Source organism: Aricia agestis, chromosome 3, assembly GCF_905147365.1.
Source record: "Aricia agestis chromosome 3, ilAriAges1.1, whole genome shotgun sequence".
In the NCBI taxonomy this organism is placed as follows: domain Eukaryota; kingdom Metazoa; phylum Arthropoda; class Insecta; order Lepidoptera; family Lycaenidae; genus Aricia; species Aricia agestis.
The window spans coordinates 10,769,118-10,790,214 of NC_056408.1; the positions used below are offsets into that span (position 1 = coordinate 10,769,118).

At 33.5% G+C, this 21,097-nt stretch overlaps 1 protein-coding gene across 8 annotated transcripts in view; it reads left to right on the forward strand.

Moving 5' to 3' along the window:
* The window catches only part of LOC121740528 (homeotic protein antennapedia-like), a 194,986-nt gene that overhangs the window by 146,062 nt on the left and 27,827 nt on the right, over window positions 1-21,097 (forward strand). Inside the window, exon 1 of one of the 8 annotated variants that reach the window (XM_042133269.1) lies at window positions 661-694. The exons of 6 other annotated variants lie outside the window; for them this stretch is intronic. The gene's annotated coding sequence lies outside the window, so the exon portion shown is untranslated. Of the gene's footprint in view, window positions 1-660; window positions 695-1,526; window positions 2,094-21,097 lie in introns of those variants that run through there. One more of the 8 variants, XM_042133268.1, reaches the window with a different exon arrangement.

Consider the following 21,097-nt stretch of genomic DNA (forward strand, 5'->3'; position numbering starts at 1 on the left):
TGCTTCAATGCCGATTGTGAATATCAATTTTGGAATTCCCAATCTTTTATTTTGTAGTAGAGCAAACTCTTATATTATAACATTTTTAAAGCATGACGTCAAAATTTTTTGCTACTCAAAAAGCGTAACTCGTAAATGTAATACTTTTAATGCATTATTTGTATATGACGGTAATAACTAATTAAAATAAAAATTGTATGCTATTTGTTTTTAAATCTCTTGCATTTTTTGGATTTAGTTTTGTGACTCGCACTAATTTTTTTTTCATTATAAATTGTGTTTTTTTTAAGTTTCTTCGATTTGAAATTATGGCTGTTAATCATGATGATTCTGTTAATCTTGACCTCAAGTATTTGCACTGCCCCAGTTATCAGCACCCTGCTGACCGCGTCTCTATCAGAGTTAATGAACTAGAGCAGGTCAAATGATAGACGACTTTCTTGAACTTTTTTCCTGTCTCTAGATAAATTTGTGTAAAATACATAATATTTTATTAATTATATTTTTTAATTTTTTTATAATTCTGGGAACTCTACTTTTTTAATTTTTGTGCAGAAAATGTATTTAATACATGACAAAATGTGTATATTTTTGTCATTGTTATTATAATGAATTTTTGTTTAATAAAATGTTTTTTGTTGCAGGTAAGTCGGAGCTCAGTGCGGCGCGGAATCAACGCTCGGCTGACACAAATGTATGCGATATTTAAATTACCGTTTACCTTTATTCGTTGCGATTGTTTGTTTTGTTAGGTAATCGTCACACGATTCACGACTCAATCGCGATTAGCATAAAGTCGTATTTCAATTTCGCACGAGCCCCGTATCGCGAAAGGAATAAATTCTCGTGTACCATGCGAGCGCTGAAAATCAAAGGGACGTCCTATCATAACTTGTTAACACAAATTACATTGTACGTTGAATATAATAATCTCGTTAATATGACACATTAGTATCGATTATTATTTATTTTAACGATTTGTTAAAAAATCTGCAGTAAATTACATTTTATTATCGCGGCAGACGTAAAAACGATTATCTGCCTCTGTGATATATTTTCTTAATGCAGGATACTGTAGCATATAGAAAACAAGTGATTTTGCTTGTCATTAATTAAACATGCATCTAGGAGTAGATAAATAAATAAACCATCTTCATAAATCAAAAGTCTTGTATGAATATTAAGTAAGAAAGAAATCATTACTCGTTACATACAAAGTGCGTTTCCCGCCCATCCGTAGAGCAACATTGCATGCATTCACACGCATTCGGATAATCTCTCGTGTGATCCGCCACATAGGCGCGTGTACAGTCACTCTTAACCAGCCATTTTGTAAAACCGATACAGTCCACATTCCCTTTTGCAGTTGAGCATCATTTCGTCTGGCCGCGTTAAAAGCACGCTGCATGTTCGCACTCCCACCCGCCACAACACAAACGCATGGCATGTATGAATCATGGGGCGTTTGGGTGTGTGAGTACGGTACATTCGCACGCGGCTGTCAGTGTGTTGGTGACTATCGCGGAGTGCGCGTGTGTGCGTGCCCACTCATGGCAGCGGACTATGACGGCTCGTAGATTTGACAGCTAGCTCAATGCGGGTACAGACGTTCATTTATATGACGAGCGATGTAATTTCGTGAAAATATAGTTGGCGGTTTATTTACGTGCGAAATAGTGACGTTTCAGTTTCGGAAGTTTCAGTGGGGAGCAACCGTAAGTTTTCCCGCAAACTTGAACTTGAGTTCGCAAGGACTCTACTTTGCGATTGATTTGTGAATATGTTCGCAATTAGATGCGCTCCGTTGAAAATCTGTATAAAGGGTAGCGACGTGAATAAAATATCGCTCCCGCTTTATTGACCCTTAATGCTCCGGAGCACTTCCTGATAAACGAAAAAATGAATCGACAGCTAATAGACTTAATGGAAATAAATCAGATAGTACGACAAAGGAGGTGATATAGACTCGTGCCTTATAAAATAAAGTGATGTGAAGAAAACTAAAACGTAATATATAAGTGAAAACAAAGTGACATATTTACAGGAATGTTTGATAAGAATTAATAAAGTGCATTATTTACATATATTTATTGGTAAGTTTATAAGTTTTTTACTAAAAAAAATATTTTTTCACAATTTTTTACTATGTGCCTATATTACCAACCAACGTAAAACAAAAGTTGAAAAATATGAAACAGCTGGTCCCGGTTTTATGAAGTCTGTAAAATTAATATAGACATTAGTATAAATGAGTATAATTTTATTGTTTTTTACATGCTTCATGGTGAGATCCTTTTGTGGGTGTCGACAGGGCGCAGGTAATATGGGATACATGATCATTAATCTTGGTTCTTTTTTTTAATATTTCGAAAAGACACGAATAGAGTCGTAAGTGTTCGGAGCCGAAGCGCCGCCCTCGGCAATTTATCAACAATTTACTGACTTTTATAAATTACTTGCGAATAAAAGTTGCTCTACATAGATCTATATTTAAAACAATAAATAAATCTGATTCTAAAATTTAACAATTTTAGTTAAGTACTCAAAAATATATGTTTTAAAAATTACAATAATTTAAAATAAAAATTATTTTCTAACATAGTAAATAACTTTTTAATATTATATAAACAAACGTTTACCTGATTATTTCATGGAATTTAAACGAGTGTTTTCTATTTTTGGTCTCGCATGAAAAATATGTATACCATTATCTTATTTTAGAACATAAAAGATTAATATTTATGTTATATGTTAATATCATTTGTAATTATTATAATCGTGTAAAAATATTTTTTTTATTATTTATAACAATATTTACATATTTAATTACATTATTTTATTTCACTAACGAGTGATTTTTTTATTTTTTTATTATTAATTACTTTGTTAACAAAAATTAACTCGGGTTACTATTCGAAAATAAATTTATTGATAAAGGAAAATAAATAATTATGGCTTGAATTTAACACTAAGTTTGTAAGTTCATAGTACAGTATAAAACACATTTAAATATAATATTATGTTTTATATGCATTTCTTATTAAACAAAAAAAAAACTGTTATTTTAAAATATAAGCTGCTTGTATTTCGTGGATGAGCAAAATGATATCTTTTAGGTAGCTAAAAAACATAACATTAAAGTTAAAACCAAACTCAAAAACAATAATTATTTCTTCTTAAATAACTCTTATTAAATATTGAATTCATTGAATTAATTTAATTTATCTGTACCTCTGGATATTACTTGCACTGTTATTAATATAATTTTAGTTAGGTTCGGTGCAGACGGGACACATAGCCGGACAACCTGTTGATGAGTTCATAAATTTTTGTCATTTAATTAGACTAGTAGTCCGACGAGGTAATTCAATTTTATTATGTTTTACCAGCTTGGCTAGAAAATTTGTATACCTTAATAATCCTTTGTTAACATGTAATAGCAATAATAAAAACTATCTCTAACTCAAATTTACTACATATACTTAAATAAGTGATTCAAAACATTTTGTTTTGTAATCATTCACTTGTACTTCCAAAACTGTATTAAACAAAAAACCTCCTGACACTTCTCTAAAGTCACTTTTTAGCAAAAAGTCTGAAAATCGTTATTTAAAATGAACTCATGTTCATTTTATAATAATAATATTGTCATTAATATTCTATTAGCAACAATTTCATCGGCGCAAAATGTACGATTTCTTAAATTTACCACAAAATTGCGGGCAACTATTATAGTGGTCCGTCTGCGCCGGTACAGTTATGCTGAAAGAGATTTCCGAGTGATTCCATGCCTTTCACTTATCTAGCTGACCATCGGCCAGCCGAGTTTTTCTAAACTCTACATGTAAGAATTGTAAGATAATGTTAGAGATTTCGGTAATACGATAATGGTGCGTGACTTGGGGCACGACTTTCTATGAAATAGTTCATGTTTTGCTTCTTAATTCATTTTTTGTACGCCCTTCATGTTCGAAGAAAGTTTCTTTGCCTCGCAAGTAAGATCTTGGTTTTTTAGCTCGAAATATAATTAAGATAATATTTTGTATGAACATAATAAACCTACATACCCCAAATTAGTGTTTAGTATACAAAAATTAAAATACTTATGAGGAAATTAAGAAAAACTCAAATGATTTATTATTAAAGTTTCTTAAAGTGGTATCTACATAATTATATTGAATCATTTTGTATGTGTATTAATATGGGCTATTAAGATTTTATAGGCATTCATATAAATTAACCGCTAAAAGATTACCTTCTATGGAACATAAATCAAATTATGAACAAATCGTACAAAAGTATTGTAATGTCATGCCCTAATAGCTCTTCAACAAAAACTTCAAAAGAGTTAAGTCCATGTTTGGTGGTACAGAATTGTATTTTGATAAACATGTTACTTTAAAGAAGTAGGTGAGTAATAATCCCACTTTTTATACAGCAAAGAAGTTATAATTATAGTTTTAAGTTAAGAACTTAAAAAAATGTAGAATTAAAAACGGTTAAGCACGAGTCGCACTAGCGCATGAAGAGACCGAGGAATAGCTAAAAGTTGTCTAAGAGCTATTTACAATATATTCTGTGAAATCTTCAACTAGCTGTAAAAAATGTGATACTTCTAAAATATGTCAGTTACATACCTTCTCAAGTCTCAACATTAATTTCTACCTAACTCAATTATTTATATGAAGAAGAAGATGATGATGATATTGATGATAGAGTACTTACATACAATGTATTAAAACAAACCGAGTATCAAGGTCAGTTCTAATGGGACCAATTACCCGATGAAGATATTTTATCTAGGCCATAAAATATTATAGGCACTCAATCATTGGTCAATAAACCAAATTGTAAACACTTTTTATTTGACGGAGATTCGTTAAGAAGTCCCTAGGCACTAGTAAATACTTCATAGTCGGTCCTACATAGAATATTTATATACATTTTGGGCGAGTAGAGATTTCGCATACAATTATTATTCCTGTATTGAATAGCTAAAGAGTTAGTTTACATTTTATCAGGACAACACCTACCGTTTACACTTTCTTTATTAATTCACTTTTAAATAAAATGATTAGTGATAATATTATGACTCAAGAATAAAAGATGCCTGAAATATGCCTTTTTTTAATGAAATAAGAGGGCAAACGAGCAAACGGATCACCTGATGGAAAGCAACTTCTGTCGCCCATAGACACTCGCACCATCAGAAGAGCTGCAGGTGCGTTGCCGGCCTTTTAAGAGGGTATTCCCTCTTAAAAGGTCGGCAACGCACCTTTCTATTACCCTATTGGGTAATATGGAAGGGTAGGGAAGGCAATAGGGGAGATTAGGGAAGGAAATACTAGAGGGTAATGAAGGAAAAAGGGTAGGGGATTGGGCCTCTGTTAAAGTCACTCACTCGGCGAAACACAGCGCAAGCGCTACTTTACGCCGGTTTTCTGTGAGCCCATAGTATTTCTCCGGTCAAGCCGGCCCATTCTGCCGAAGCATGGTACTCCCACGTCAAAATGCCTGTAAATTAGCTACGTAATATTATAGGCAAGACTTTTTTTTCGTTGCACAAAATAATCAATGTCTTAAAACAAATCAAAGCCTGAATTGCAAACGTACTAATTTTTGTATCATAATATGTTATCAAAAATTGTATAGAAGTTTTTTCAAGAAGTAACAAACATATTACACTCAAACTCAGTAACTTCTGTCTTAATAATTATTCCATTGTGATGTAGACCATATCGAAGCCTCTCTATATAATTTTTTTCTTTATAATTAGATGATTTAAGTGTGACGTAGAAATGTCATATCAAAGCCTCCATGAATCAAAGGTGATACCGAGAACTGATGGTTTAAAATGTTTCGACGCTTCTCTGTTCAGTAAAAACGCCGGTAATATCACTTAAGTGACAGGATCTTTCGGGATGTCTGGAATTAGAGCCCGGATGCCATCTTCCGTTGGATCTGGACCGATTGCTGAAAAAAATTCTGGATATTTCTGTGACAATTAAATATTAAGTTCTACCAATAGTTAAGTTCGTTAGTTCTGGGGGCATTGGCACCTAGATGGCGCCCGCGACGCTAAAATGTATAATGCGGGAACTGTACATTTTTCCGCGATAAAAAGTACACCATGTCCTTTCTCGGGACATAAAGTATCTCCATACCAAATTTCAACAAAATCCGTTTAGCGGTTTGGGCGTGAAGCGGTAACTGCAGACTGATAGGCACACTTTTTCATTTATTTTATTAGTATGGATATTATTGGTTAAAATTTGCTTCAGTTTACAGTTCTATAAACTACATTTTATAACTATACTATTTATAACTAACTAGATTTTACAATTAGATCAATTTGATTGCAAAATAATAGCAAATAATAACTTATTTCCACAGTTTCGTTACACTCGATAAATGTCCTGTAAGATTTATCAATGAAATCTATAACGTATATTAGTTAACCCTAAAACGCCCACGTCGCGTAAATTAATATCATTTGTTGGTGTCATCGGCTACCGGCACGGCCGCGGCACCTCATTATGTATTTTAATTAACTATCCAACATGTCCGATACTACCTACATTTCAAATGTAATGACCTCATTTTTAAATTCCGCATTGTAAAATAATCAGTAATCACTCCTTTTTCAGGGTGGTACCCAAAGGGTAAAAACGGGACCCTATTAACTAAGACTTCGTTGTCTATCCGTCTGTCTGTCTCCAGGCTGTATCTCAAGAACCGTTATAGCTATACTTCTGAAATTTTCACAAATTGTGTATATCTGTTGCTGCTATAACAACCAATACTAAAAATAATATAAAATTAATATTTAAGGGGTGCTCCTAAACAACAAACGTGATTTTTTCAGCCTTTTTCGCTCTAAGTAAATCAATAATGGCAAAAGGTAGGCAATTGAATTTTTTACACATTATGTTGTTGTATGTGTACTTTAATATTTATAATAATATTTAAATAAAATAAAAATTCAAGGGGGGCTCCCATACAAAAAACACAATTTTTAGGCCTATTTTTGCTCTGTATCGGTACGGACCCCTTTGTGCGCCAGTCTGACTCGCACTTGGCCGATTTTATTTATTTACATACGAGTAAGTTTAGGTCCTTTGTTGTATGGTGTTCTGAATTCCCGGGACTTTGGCTGTAGGTGCTGTCTCATTTTCCGGTACTTTTATGTCGGTAATTCCTAATCCCTTCTACGAGTACCCGTCATATTAAACAGTACTGTTGAATTTGACATAATGTAGTCTCTAAAATTCCGTTTTCCAATTTTGTACGCAAGATCAACAAACAATCCACTCAATCCCAAAAATGTCTTACCAATGAAACCTATCTACATAATATTGTGATTGCAAAAAATTGCAACCCACAAAATGGCCGAAAATATCACATTGGGTTAGGTTATATCACCGGCAATTGATACTGGCGGACGAATCAACTGCACTGCCACCTCTCAAATTCAATCAACACGCAACATTGTATGATATTACGTGGCTTGTCACCGAGTGCCGACAATATACGACACGACGGACAGATTATTTTATGATATCTATAGATAATAATATGAATGTTGCTGACTAGAACACTAGACGAGTAAGGGTTAAATATGAAGAAAACTGACTAGAACACTAGACTAGTAAGGGTTAAATACGAAGAAAATATAGAGCTAAAAGAAAATTTTACCAATGTAGTCACGGTACGTAAATAAAGAAGTTATAGTTTTATTAAAAAGTGTATGTTTAATGTTTATTTGCCGATGATAATAATGATGATCGTTGATTTATAATTCTCATCATCATTACATAATGATGATGGGAATTATAAGAATAAATTGAAATTATGCGTTACACATGTTTTGATTGTTAATTAATCAGCTATCGAAAATTGGACACCATTTAAAGATCTTTTTGCCAAATCTATATATCTATTTATATAAGCTTAATGGCTTATTCTGTATAGATTTTACTAACATAAAAAACACAGCAGGTAAATTAACTCAAAACCAGTTGGCCAAAGGTGTAATAAATAAGAAGCTCCGATGTCAAAGCATCTGGTACTTTACATATCGATTTTGTTATAAATAAGCGAAAGTGAATGAGAATTATAAATATACGGTTAATATACGCCGTCTGACACGTGAAGTTTGATATTAATGTGTATAATAGTGTGGAGCCGCTTATACAAATTGCTCAAATTACAGGCAATTTTATGAACGTTTCTCGGTCGAGTTTTGCATGGAAGCCATTATTTCGTTATAAATATCAGTCATTATTAATTGTGTGAAATATTAAAATATCAAGGGCATTAATCACGCAAAAACTTGCGTTTGGAAAACGTGACTGTTTTCTTGCTTGAATTGTTTTTGGTTGAAATTCTATCGATAAAAATGTTTATATTTTTTATGATTAATTAGTCAAAATATGCGAATCTTAAATGGTTATGCAATGACACAGGTATAATGTAATAGTACCTTAATTAATAGTTTATTATTAACAAACTTGATACTATTAATGAACGTCTAAATGTTTAATGTAGCTGTCAAACGGACTAATGCCGGCGACTAATTACAAATAATTGACATTCATTTGGTAGTTTATGTATCGGCAAGGCTATTATGGTTATGTACCCCATCAATCGCTGCTATCAAAAGAACCGACAGTTTCGCAAACTTGTTTCGTACTAAAACTAAAAAGCGTTAAATTTCTTAATAACTCATAGTAGCTATTGAGATAGAAAATTAAGTATATTATATTTCTCTATTTCAAGGATATACATTAAACATGTCATGTTGTCTCTAATAAGGGCCGGGACACATAAACACGTCGTCGTGTCGTACCACGACGCGGCGTCGTTTCACGGTGCGACGTCGCGTCGTGGGAATCTACGACGAGCATCGTAATAAACTACGTTGCGACATCGTAACGTGCCACGCTACACGGCACGAGGCCGTCGATACAATGCAGGGTGAATTGTCGCAGTTAAATTCGAGAAATGGACCGCACTAGACGCGTCCTGCTCCTAAAGACAGAAACTAAGAAGATACTGGATCCACCCATTTCTTTTAATCATGAATAACGGGAGCCACTTCCTAAAGAACTAAAATGCCTTAAAAATAGATCATAATCGTGAGTTTCTACGACGCGACGTCGTGCCGTGTATCGTGGCACTTTATGATGTCGCGACGTAGTTTTTTACGATGGTCGTCGTAGATTCCCACAACGCGACGTCGCATCGTGAAACGACGCCACATCGTGGTACGACACGACGTCGTATCGTGTTTATGTGTCCCGGTCCTAACTTCATTAGAAAGGATATTCTTGATGAAGTTTTGAGCATTATTTAAGAAAACAAAGCTTTTGATTACCTTTTATCGCTCGTTTTGCTGAATCACTCACTGTACCAAAAAGAGGCTATATTTTTCTAGTGTATGTATGTTTGTTTCTTTAGCATGCTTTATTCGACTTAATCTAAAATTATTAGGAATTAGGATGAATCAGAAGTATCATAACAGAAAAACAGGTTCAGATTTTATTGTTACAAAACTATGTTTAGATTTTTATGATGCTTTTACGTGTTTGGTTAGACAACATTTGTGATAATTTACGGCTATCGAAGACACAGGTGGAGTCCATATTCGCTTATCTTTAGAATAAATTTTATCGCTGACTCAAATTCTAATAGTACTTTGATGAAATCAATAGATTTTTTATCTTTAAGTACTATATTATATACTTATTTTTATGTATGCTTATAATAATGAAACTAAACATAAAGTAAAAAATAAATTAATCTAAAGCGATTGACTTTTTTTAACAAAGAAAATCCTATCATCATCCTAATCATTGTTTTATTTCGAGACAATAATATAAAAAATTAAAAAGTTGAAAAAACCTTTTTCGATATTGAGGGGATGAGCGGATATGTATTCTCTCTGCGAAAAATGTCTCCGAACAACTTGAGTTAGGTTGGACAGTTGAGGGGCAGAAAATGTGGTACTTTTAAAAATAAGGTAAACATTTTCTATGTCCAGGTTAGAGACACGCGTCTTCTATCGAGGGAAATTCACCCGTAGAAAATAGTTAATACATACCTACATTTTCCTAATTTGTTGTTGCCAAAACTTCATAAAACCTTTCCGATATTCTAATTTAGGAGTTGTAAGAGAATCAAGATTATTATTAGTATATATTTTTTATTTACTTGTATGTTTGTTCAAAAGCTTTGTTTCAAAATCCTATTATGAAACCGTGTATTTCACATTCAACACGAATGTGAAATAAATAGGAACGCGAGGAGGAAATGCCGCAATCATAGATTTAGGGGCTCAAAGTATGAGGCCCAAATTATAGACAAACGCTGCCGGCGGCGCTATGTAAAATACAATTCTAATGTACCATTCTATAAAATATAACCCAGTTTGTGTGTCTGCCACAAAAAATGTAGGCGGCTGTCTCTAACTTTACATCAACTCCCACCCACGTTTTTAGGTCAGATAATCGGTGATTTCGCTGATTTTATCATCATTATTATAGCCATTGGATAAAGAAAAATTACTTTTGAATACCAGAATCGACTCTCTACAATGAAACTATTTTTCACCAAAACTCTGAAAGTTAAGCACTAAACACCAAAAAAGTGTTTTATATCTCGAAAGAAGAATCCTACAGTATAATATAATAGGAATAATACAATATATAATAGGAATATTTATGGTTCAGAATCAATATGCGTTAAATAAAAAATACTATGAAGGTACAGTTTTATTTCACACATGTAGAAAGATGGTAACACTTAAAATACAGTACCAATCGCTTGTGGCCCTCGGTCGAGTATAATTGAATTTTAATCCCATCAAATGGAGAGCATCCACATAATAGATATTCCATCAAGTTATTGAATCGAACTTTTGAATCCCGTTAGAATACGGAAAGGTGTGGTTGGCTTCGATCCAATACAAGTAGGTACTGTTATTTATGATTTGAGACACTTTTCATGTTCTAAAAATTGTTAGTAGATTTATAGAAGAGTGTGGCAATATATTAGACTGAATTATGGATTTTTGTATAACGCCCACGGAGTCGCTAATTGTTGACAACGCTTTATTTATTTAATCTTCTGGTCACATTTAGACCCACCTGTGGGCTAGTATAAAAATATTAGCAGTGTATAAATAACATTGTTTAGAAATCTCGTCAGTCTGATGAGGAAACATTTAAGCATAAGATCAGCTTCAGAAATACTACATACGCATACCTTTAAAAATCAGTTAATCTGTTTGGAAATCAGAATATCACGGACAGACAGATCTGACAGACAGAGAGACACATCACACAAGGACGACCATTCTAATTAGAGCCCTTTGTTTTGCTTCATTGCTCCTTTAAGTCTATTATAAAAAAAATGGCGATTATGAATCTGTAACGGAATATTTGTCTCGACCATCATCGACGTAGAATATACAGGCTGTAACAAATCAAAGTAATAATACTTTAGGGTGTGTATATGTTCCTTACAGTGTGTAACAAAAATAAGTGATAATACTTTAGGGTGTGTACGTGTTCCTTGTAGAGAGTTAACTGTGAAAGTAGCAGTTCAGAAAGACGAAAAAAAATTTCACTTTTGTATGGGCAAGGGCCCGAGCGTCACGAGTTTCCCCAAACAGAAGTGAAAAAAATTGTTGGTCTTTCAGCGCTGCTAATTTCACAGTGAACTCTCTACAAGGAATACGTACACACCCTAAAGTATTATCACTTATTTTTGTTACACCCTGTATAGAGTTCATTATGACAGTAGCGGCGTTTAAAGATCTTTTTTTTTGTAATTTGTAAGCGCTTCAGCGATCTGACTCCTTATAGCGCTTACAGACGAACGGCACTTGCCGACAGCACGCGTCGACAGGAGTCGTCGCTGCTGCCGTCGACAAGTGCCGTTTGTCTGCAGAAGCCTTAGACTGCCTATACAAAAGTTAAAAAAATGCTATTTCTGCGCTGCTACATTTACAGTAAACTGTATTTAAAGAACACTTACATACACTTTATTTTGTTACAACCTGTAGACTGTAGAGGGTCATGCATAGGTACTGTAGTGCAATCATGCAATCATGGTGACAATCATTATCTTATCCCACCATGACTATAATATTTAGGTATGAATATTATGAACGCCTAGTTTTTAATAATAGAAAATTCTATTAATATTAGGTATAGATATAGTATCGACCTGGTTTTTGTCTTGATTCCCCCAAGCCCAGCTGTATGATGTAGATGCTGGCTCCTGGACTATCTCGCGCTGACGCAACCCGGTGCATAATGCCAAAACATTTATTGCTGAAGGATTTATCTGTATTTATAAACCTGAACGTATTTACATATTGTGATCACGACGCTGTTCGATCTGTGTTATCCTAGTAACAAAATCGAAAGGTATTCGCTATGCAGTATTGAACAACTTGACTCTCCGTCTAAAAACTAGAAAATTTTGGGGTGGAAAATTTCCTGCACTCTCCAGTCCCTAGCCTACGTAACATTTTTGAAAACTCTGGAAACTCGCGCGTGGATAAGAACATTAGTTGATACCAACAACATTCTAGCAAAATACCTACTAAAGATTGATGTTATATTTTATGACCTGCGCAAATGATGATTATTTTAAACGGACGACTTTAAAAAAAATGCTAAAAAATATAAAGATATCATGAAAGACAACAAAGTATCATTATAATTTTTGCAATATTATTGTATTTTCTGATTAACGACCTAATTTAAATATTGTTTATTGCCTTCAATTGCTTACTGCCTTATTAAGGCTACGCTTAAAATAAAGTTAATTAAATTCAATTATCACAATTAGGCTCGGCTGTATAAATAAAAAGCTGCATCTAGATAGGTAATAAAATGCTGCCAACCACCGTAATGGTCGGTTAATACTTTGTTTATACTAATGTTATAATATCCAGTGTATACTTAATGTTTCCTTTAGCTTGTTAAAGTCTCGCTAAAAACGGTTCACCATGCTTTATGAGGTATTCTAGTCGTAAAGAACCACGCTTGGTCAGACAGCTGAGCCAAACTATTTCATAATCACTCAATTGTGATGGCTAGACGGTTGCTAACCTGGCTAAAAAGTGTAAAAAAGCAAAAAAACGTTTTACTTTTTAATAATTTTTAGTCTTCAGCGTACGCAACTGCATATTTTTTTTGGATAAAGCTACGGCTAGATAACTGTAATTTCTGCTTTATAATATACTAGCGACCCGCCCCGGCTTCGCACGGGTAAAAATATATAGCCTATGTCACTCACTGAATAAATGATTAAAATCGGTTTAGTAGTTTTTAATCTATACTAATATTATAAAGAGGTAAACTTTGTTTGTTTACTCATAGATCTACTATGACTACTCGACTAAGAGCTGGCGACCAAATCGGTCATGTGGCTTCAGCTGTGTTAAAACTCCGTTAGCTACTTCCCTGAACAACCCTTTCTGATAATCTGCGTGCTGGCTGGCCGTGGCCCGTGGGCGGTGGGTGTGGGAGTAGTGCGGTGGGGGAAAAAAATGTCGGTTCAGCTTTATTAAAACTCCGTTAGCTACTTCCCTGAACAACCATTTCTGATAATCTGCATACTGGCAGGCCGTGGGCGGTGGGTGTGGGAGTGGTGGGGTGGGTTAATGAAAAATTAATGAAAAAAATATGTTCAGCAATTTTGATTTTTTTCGTCTGTCCGTCTGCCCGTCTGTCCGCTGTTTCTCTAGGACCGCTATAGATAGACTTCTGATCACAGATTATGTATGTCTGTTGCCGCTATAAGACCAATACTAAAAACAAAATAAAATTAATATCAAAGGGGGGCCCCATATAATAAACGTGATTTTTTTGGCTTTTTTTGCCCTTTTTGCTCGTAATCAATATTGGTATCTAACAGCTAGGTAATAGGTATAGTAAAAAGTGGTAACATCGTCGTGTCATCCCTTTCAAATTAATCTAAGAAAAAAGGGATGACACTACGATGTTGCCACTTTTTAATTTCTTCACTTTCTTGACAGACTGTACTTACTTAATTTTTTTACACAATCCTTAATTATATTTGTATCTTAATAATTAATAACAAAATTAAAATAAAGTTAATATTTAAGGGGAGCTCCCATACAAAAAGCACAATTTTTTGTCTACTTTTGGTTTATACCAGTACGGAACCCTACGTGCGTGAGTCCGTCTCGAACTTGGCCGATTATTCATTATTATTTATTATCCATGTGAAAAAATTATAAATTTACATTAATTTATCATCGCAAACACTATTAAGTCGCTGAAACTACATTTTTCCCAATTTTTACCCAACCCTACTACTCCCACACCCACCGCCCACGACCTGCCAGCACGCAGATTATCAGACAGGGTTGTTTAGGGAAGTAGGTAGTTAACGGAGTTTTAATACAGCTGAAGCTACATGACTGATTTGGTCGTCAGCTCTCCGTCGATACTACTGATAGATATATTATTACTACTCAATAGTCAATAGTTCAATACTCATACTCCCGCGAGCGCACCCCCGCGCCGCCTTGGTAGCGCCCACTTCGAAACGGGCGTAAATCGCAATATTTTAATTTCGCCATAACTTCTAAACCAAACGTCCAATTTTAATCATTCAAAGACCAAATATTGTCTACATAAACTGTACTTAGAGATGAAATAATTTATTTTGATAAGGGTTATTAGCATGAGTAAAATAAATGCGTTTAAATGTAGTCCAAAAGAAATCAAGATTTTTTAATAAAAAAATGATTGTTGTGCCTCAGTTGACATAGATAGGTATAGTGTGTCGCGGACATTTTTGTAGATATTTATAAGATCTACATTTACTTAGAACATTGTATGGTTCTATCTTTTATAGTTTAGGCAGCGTACGCAAAATAAGTAAATTTTCTGGTTGTTTCGGAAAAACTGAAATATCTTACGGAACCCTATATTTTCCAAAATAAAAAGTAGCCTATGTTACTCGTAAATAATGTAGCTTTCGAATGGTGAAAGAATTTTTAAAATCGGTCCAGTACTTTTTGAGCCTATTCATTACAATTAAACAAACAAACAAACAAACAAAGTTTACCTCTTTATAATATTATATAGTATATAGCATAAGTATAGAAATATTATGTACTTCTTTTGCCATTATGGGTTGTGATTTTAATCGCAGTAGGAAAACGACAGTCAAAACTTAATTGTCCTTCTACACGTTGGGCCTGGTTGGACAACCATGATGGTCACTGTGATTGCGAAACTGCTTATAGCATGCTTAATAACTATGTCCAATAATTAAATTGGAGAAGAGGATCAGAGGAATAAACATCAATAATATGTTTTTTTATGAAATAAGGGGGCAAACGAGCAAAGGTCACCTGATGGAAAGCAACTTCCGTCGCCCATGGACACTCGCGGCATCAGAAGAGCTACAGGTGCGTTGCCAGCCTTTTAAGAGGGAATAGGGTATATATTATATAGGAGGGTAGGGAAGGGAAAACGGTAGGGGATTGGGCCTCCATTAAACTCACTCACTCTGAGAAACACAGCGCAAGCGCTGTTTCACGCCGGTTTTCTGTGAGCGCGTGGTATATCTCCGGTCGAGCCGGCCCATTCGTGCCGAAGCATGGCTCTCCCACGTCCACGTATTAATGCATCATGGGCTATAACCATCGAAGAAATTGATAGACATAATATTTTGCAGACCACTAACTACGTATTTTGGTCGCATTAGGCAAATCCAGCTTATACATGAAGCGACGAAATTACATAGGTCAGCCATTTGACTATGAATCTACTAATCTAATCTAGTTCTAGTTCTAATCTAGTCTACAAACTTTAGTACTTTGATACAGTAAATCCATTCCAAATTAGTTTTTTTTTTCTAAGTGACAAAATATTTGCTCCTAAATCATTAGGAGCAAATCTTGAGGGTATGATTGGCAGACCACATACAATGTATTCGTAATGTAAAGATTATACGTCGTTGGCGCCCACCGACGTTATGATTATCATTAATGGAGATCCAGCTCTGTGGACGTGCCCGCGCGTATCTTTTAACTTTTAGGTTAATTCCACTTGGTAACTTTTATAATTTAAAAAATATTTTATTTGTTTTTGATGAACAAAATTGGTATATAGGGGGACTTAATGTAATAAGTAAGTCAATTAGGCCTTTAAATAACAAAAGTGTGCAGGTACCAATAATGTAAGAGAAACATAACTTTGTTTCTTTTACTTTTTTTTACATTACATAACAATGAATTTAAGATCACTGTGATCTCACACAAATGAACATTCAAACTATTATACACAATAATTATAATAAATTATACAACCTTGGATAACTGGGATAGATAACATTTTCTGTGTAGCTAATAAAATTGTGTGTCGTGAAGGTAATTTTAATAGTTTTCCTTGATCAACAAGTTTATTAAAAATATCAGTAATTAACAATTAACATTATCACGCGGCCTCAATTTAATCTCAGAACACTTATGTCAACAATAAAATTAAGCGTATAACTTCGTCACAAAACATTTTTTTTGTAATAAAATAATAGGCTTGATGACTATTTTTTTTTCTTATTGGTCATTGAAAGACCCTTAAAAAATAGAAACATCGCTGAAAGAATGACTCTCATAGCTTAAAAATTCACCAAGATATGACAATTCAAACATCTCATAAAATAGACCTGCCCGAAACGCTCCATACAAAGTGCTACGAAAGACTGACGTCACTCTTTCGTAGTTTGTACGCATCGGGAGAGAACTTTGTTTGATAGGTATACTAAATATTGCGTTTATGAAAGTGGTTTCATAACAAAAGTTGCTTTAAATTGCATAAGTTATCGAATGATATACAAATATTAAGAAATTTAATTGAAAAAAAAATCGACTTTATTATCCAACTTTGAAGGCGCATAACAAAAAAAAATACAAATGCTGTCGAGCTGAAATTTTGGGAACACTTATTTTTTACCGTGATTTCTTTATTTTATTAACAAAATTCGCTAATCTTTGACCTTGTCATCATCCCAATTATACGGGTTTTACGTTTAATTTATTACTTATTAGTTATTATTTATTGACACTGTAAAGTCAAATTCTAACGGTTTCTTGTAGATATTTTATAAAATTTAATACCCTGCTGCAAAATCTGTAAGATATCAGATGTAATTATTATTATGTACTCACCAACTTTATCATAATAATAACACGACTATTGCTGTGTACTAAAATTATAAAGATTCAAATAATAATGTACTCATGTCTTACCGTAGTACCATATTTTGCACCTATTCGGCATCTGCTATAAAACTACTACGACTTGTTGTCTACCACCAACACCAAATAGGATTATTCTAAAAGTATTATTATAATCTATTTAATAATATACTTATTTTATTTTAATTTTAAAGATCTCATTTTTAGGGTTCCGTACCCAAAAAGTAAAAACGGGACCTAGCTATTACTAAGACTTTTTTTGCTCTATATCAATAATGGCAACAGGTAGGTACTTGAATTTTTCTCAAAGTACTTATATGTATAATATAATATTTAATAATAATATTAAAAAAAAATAAAAAAATAAGGAGGGCTCCCATACAAAAAACACATATTCGGCCTAATTTTGCTCTATAATGGTACGGAACCCTTCGTGCGCGAGTCTGACTCGCACTTGGCCGATTATTTTTATTCATCGGACGCAAGTGGAACACACCGGTCGGCCGCACGACCGCGACTCGATGAGCCCTGTCAGCGTGGTATCTTACTGCGGAACGTTTATAAACATTGTTCACGTAAACTTAACTCGATACTATCATCATCAGCTCGAGTTCAGTTTGAAGAGTAATGTTGATGTTTTAGTCTTATTGATGGTAGGTATTATGTGTTTGAGTGTGTGTCGGTTTCTCAACTTAGAGAAGATGTTGCTAAATAATTTTACAAAAGTTTTGGAGGAATTGGAGTGAATTTTATGCTTCATCTAAGGATGGATTTCTTAAAATACTGGAATTAAATAAATTGTTCTATTCTAAAAAGGTTTTTATGCATTCTCTAAGGACGGATTTTTCAAAATAGAGTCTACTGCAGGGGTTAATTAGGGAATTAAAGTTTGTATGCTAGAAAAAAAATTTTAAATAGCATAAACTACATAATATTATGACGTGTAAGATTATTATCGGTTGCAATTATTGTATTATTTTTTTAGTAAATACTTCATAATATTATTTCATTCATAACATAACAATATTATACAGTCAATAAATAAGAATCTGTTACTTCTGTTAAGCTACCAGTGGGTGTTGTTCCGCTAACCCGCGAAAAATGTATTCCTTTTATTAGTCTAAGTTATGTCTCGTAATAAATAATAGGCACTGACGTTTTGATATACAGCCAATAATAACTTAATGAATATGAACGGACAAAAGGATAATCGAACGGAACAATAAATTATCTTATTCCTAACGAAATATATTTTCCGCGTATAAACAATCAAATATAATTTCCAAAAAACCTCGCGGTATGCGCTATCTATATAACCTTGTCCCAGCCAGTATTTGAAGAGTGGTTACTTCGCTCTGAAAATACTGTATTTAAATCATCCACAATGGATGCAAATGCCTAGTTTTTTTATCCATACGAGTATTATAAATGAGAAAGTGTGTCTGTCTGGTGTTTAACATCTTCTCCCCAAACTGGAGAACCGACTTTTTTTTAAATTTGTTATGGAGATTTTATCACGAAATAATGTACGTTTACCGAGTTTTGGCGCAACGGACATGCGGGCGTCATCTAGTATCTACCTACTAAGTATATTTTCGGCTTATAAACAATCAAGTATAATTTCCTTAGTAAAAAAAAAACTAAGCCGCAATAGGCGTAGCTAGTGATGTACCAAGGTGTTCCCGCGCTAACTGCGCTCCGTCACGCGACTGACTCCGCCCATCACGCACTCCGTTGTTTTAGTTTTTATTACAATTATTTTATAGTTACACTTTTATTGATCATTTGCCTACTGTACTTAAATTAAGGGTAGGTTGGGGACCGATTTGGCTGTGAATATTCAAAAAAGTTAATGTTATTTCAACTTTAAAAAGGGGTTTGAGGTTATTTATTGCTTCTATCAAATATTTTCTAAACGTTACAGTAAGTATATTCAATATAGTTTGACTAGCAATTACTATATTTTATTTATTTATTTAAAAAATAATATAACAATTATGTTATAAATATTTTTATCACAGCTACACGTATACAACTTCATCTATGAAATATACCACTGTGCCTCTCTACTTTGGCGTATTGGGTTCTCAGTAGCTATATTGCAATTTCAATCTTACCTACAAAATTAACCTCCTCAATTAAACTTATTATCAAACCATAAATTAATTAAATTTGCTTTTCTTGCACCTCACAGCCTAATAACATTTAAATCTTACATAAACTTCTGTTTATTGGTGACATTATTTATTAACCATTTTACTCAATAACTATAACAAGTTTTATCCTATCTCACTACTAAATTAACTCTAAAATCAAATTTTATTGATACAGTATTTGTATAGCATCAATAAAATAATAATCACAGTCCACAACATTCGAATTTGGAACACTCTTTCTTGACGAACGGCGGCCATCACTGCACAGCACGGCCTATTATGAGCGCGTGACGTCACCGCCCCGCCCCCCGCCGCTTCAATCAAACCGGGAACCCTCGTCAGGCCCCCACCTCCCCGGTCCCGCTTCACTGACTCCGCATTTTTTCTCATAATAATAACGTCGAAAAAATCGCGCAAAAAAATCTCGACAGACGCGCGATCCCATCCCTCGCGTCGTTCCTTTTTGCCGTTCGTGCGGCATTCCAAAATTGAATTTGGGAGGGAATTTGCGTTTATAATTCCGTCCCGACACTCCGAGCGGACACTTTGATAGGGTATTGATTGGAATGTTTAATTTTTTAATGGGATTTCTGGCTAGGATTTTCCTGTTTTTTTCTTGTGCTAATTGTTGTAAATAAATTATTATAGGCATGACGTTATATTATTGATTAATACGAATTTTGAGCAGTTATATGAATACTCAAAAGAAATAGGTAAGAATTTCCATCAATAAAGAAAAACATTATGACTAGTCAAGGTGCCAGACAAAAATATAAATACTTGTATTAAAATCAGGTGAAATAGGTCAGACTCTACTATCTGAGATTAATATTGTTACAATAAAATGAATTGATTTTAGGTTGATTTTAGGAGGTGTGGCTAAAGTTAAAGTTATGGTTTAAATAGTGAAATATGGCGTCCTTTAGCTTTAACTTTAACCGGAGAAATTCACAGATGTCTGTTGCGTTTTTTTTTTATTGAAGCTACAGGTAACGGGATTGAGGGTATAAAAAATTACTTATCCGTAAATTACTCATCCGTAAAACTCCACAGAAAAAATATAACACTGTAAAACATAATAAATTTTCAGATATACGTATGGGCACAGAATATATTATATTAGTGTATGGGCTGAGGTTAAATATGGTGTCCTTGGAGGCCACATTTAACTTTAACCAAAGATTTGACATTTTGCACTATAGTTAAAGTTAAAGTTGCAGTTATAGTTAAAGTTAGTTGGTGCAACCCAACCTAATGTTAAGTACCTACTTCACCTTTACTTTACAATAATAATTAACATTCCATTTGCAATTTTTTCTTATAAGAATATATCTTGACGAAATCCAATATCTAATTAGATATTGGATTTCGTCAGTAAGATTAACTTTAATTTTAGAAAATTAATAATTTTGTAGTTCTATTAATAATTTAAACCTTGAGATAATATTTATAACGTTCACTTACCAAAAATTACAAACATGACTTGAAATTACTTTATTTAATATGAAAAAAAAATAAAATCAGTCATTGTAATATTTAAAAAAAAACAATCAATAATTATTAATTAATAAGCCTCTAAAAAAAATTTTTAAAATTCTCGATCAATGATTAAAATGTAAAGACTCAGTAAAGCCATCTTGTATTGGAAAGCTGTCGAATCCAATACAACCATTATGTTCCACTACTGGAC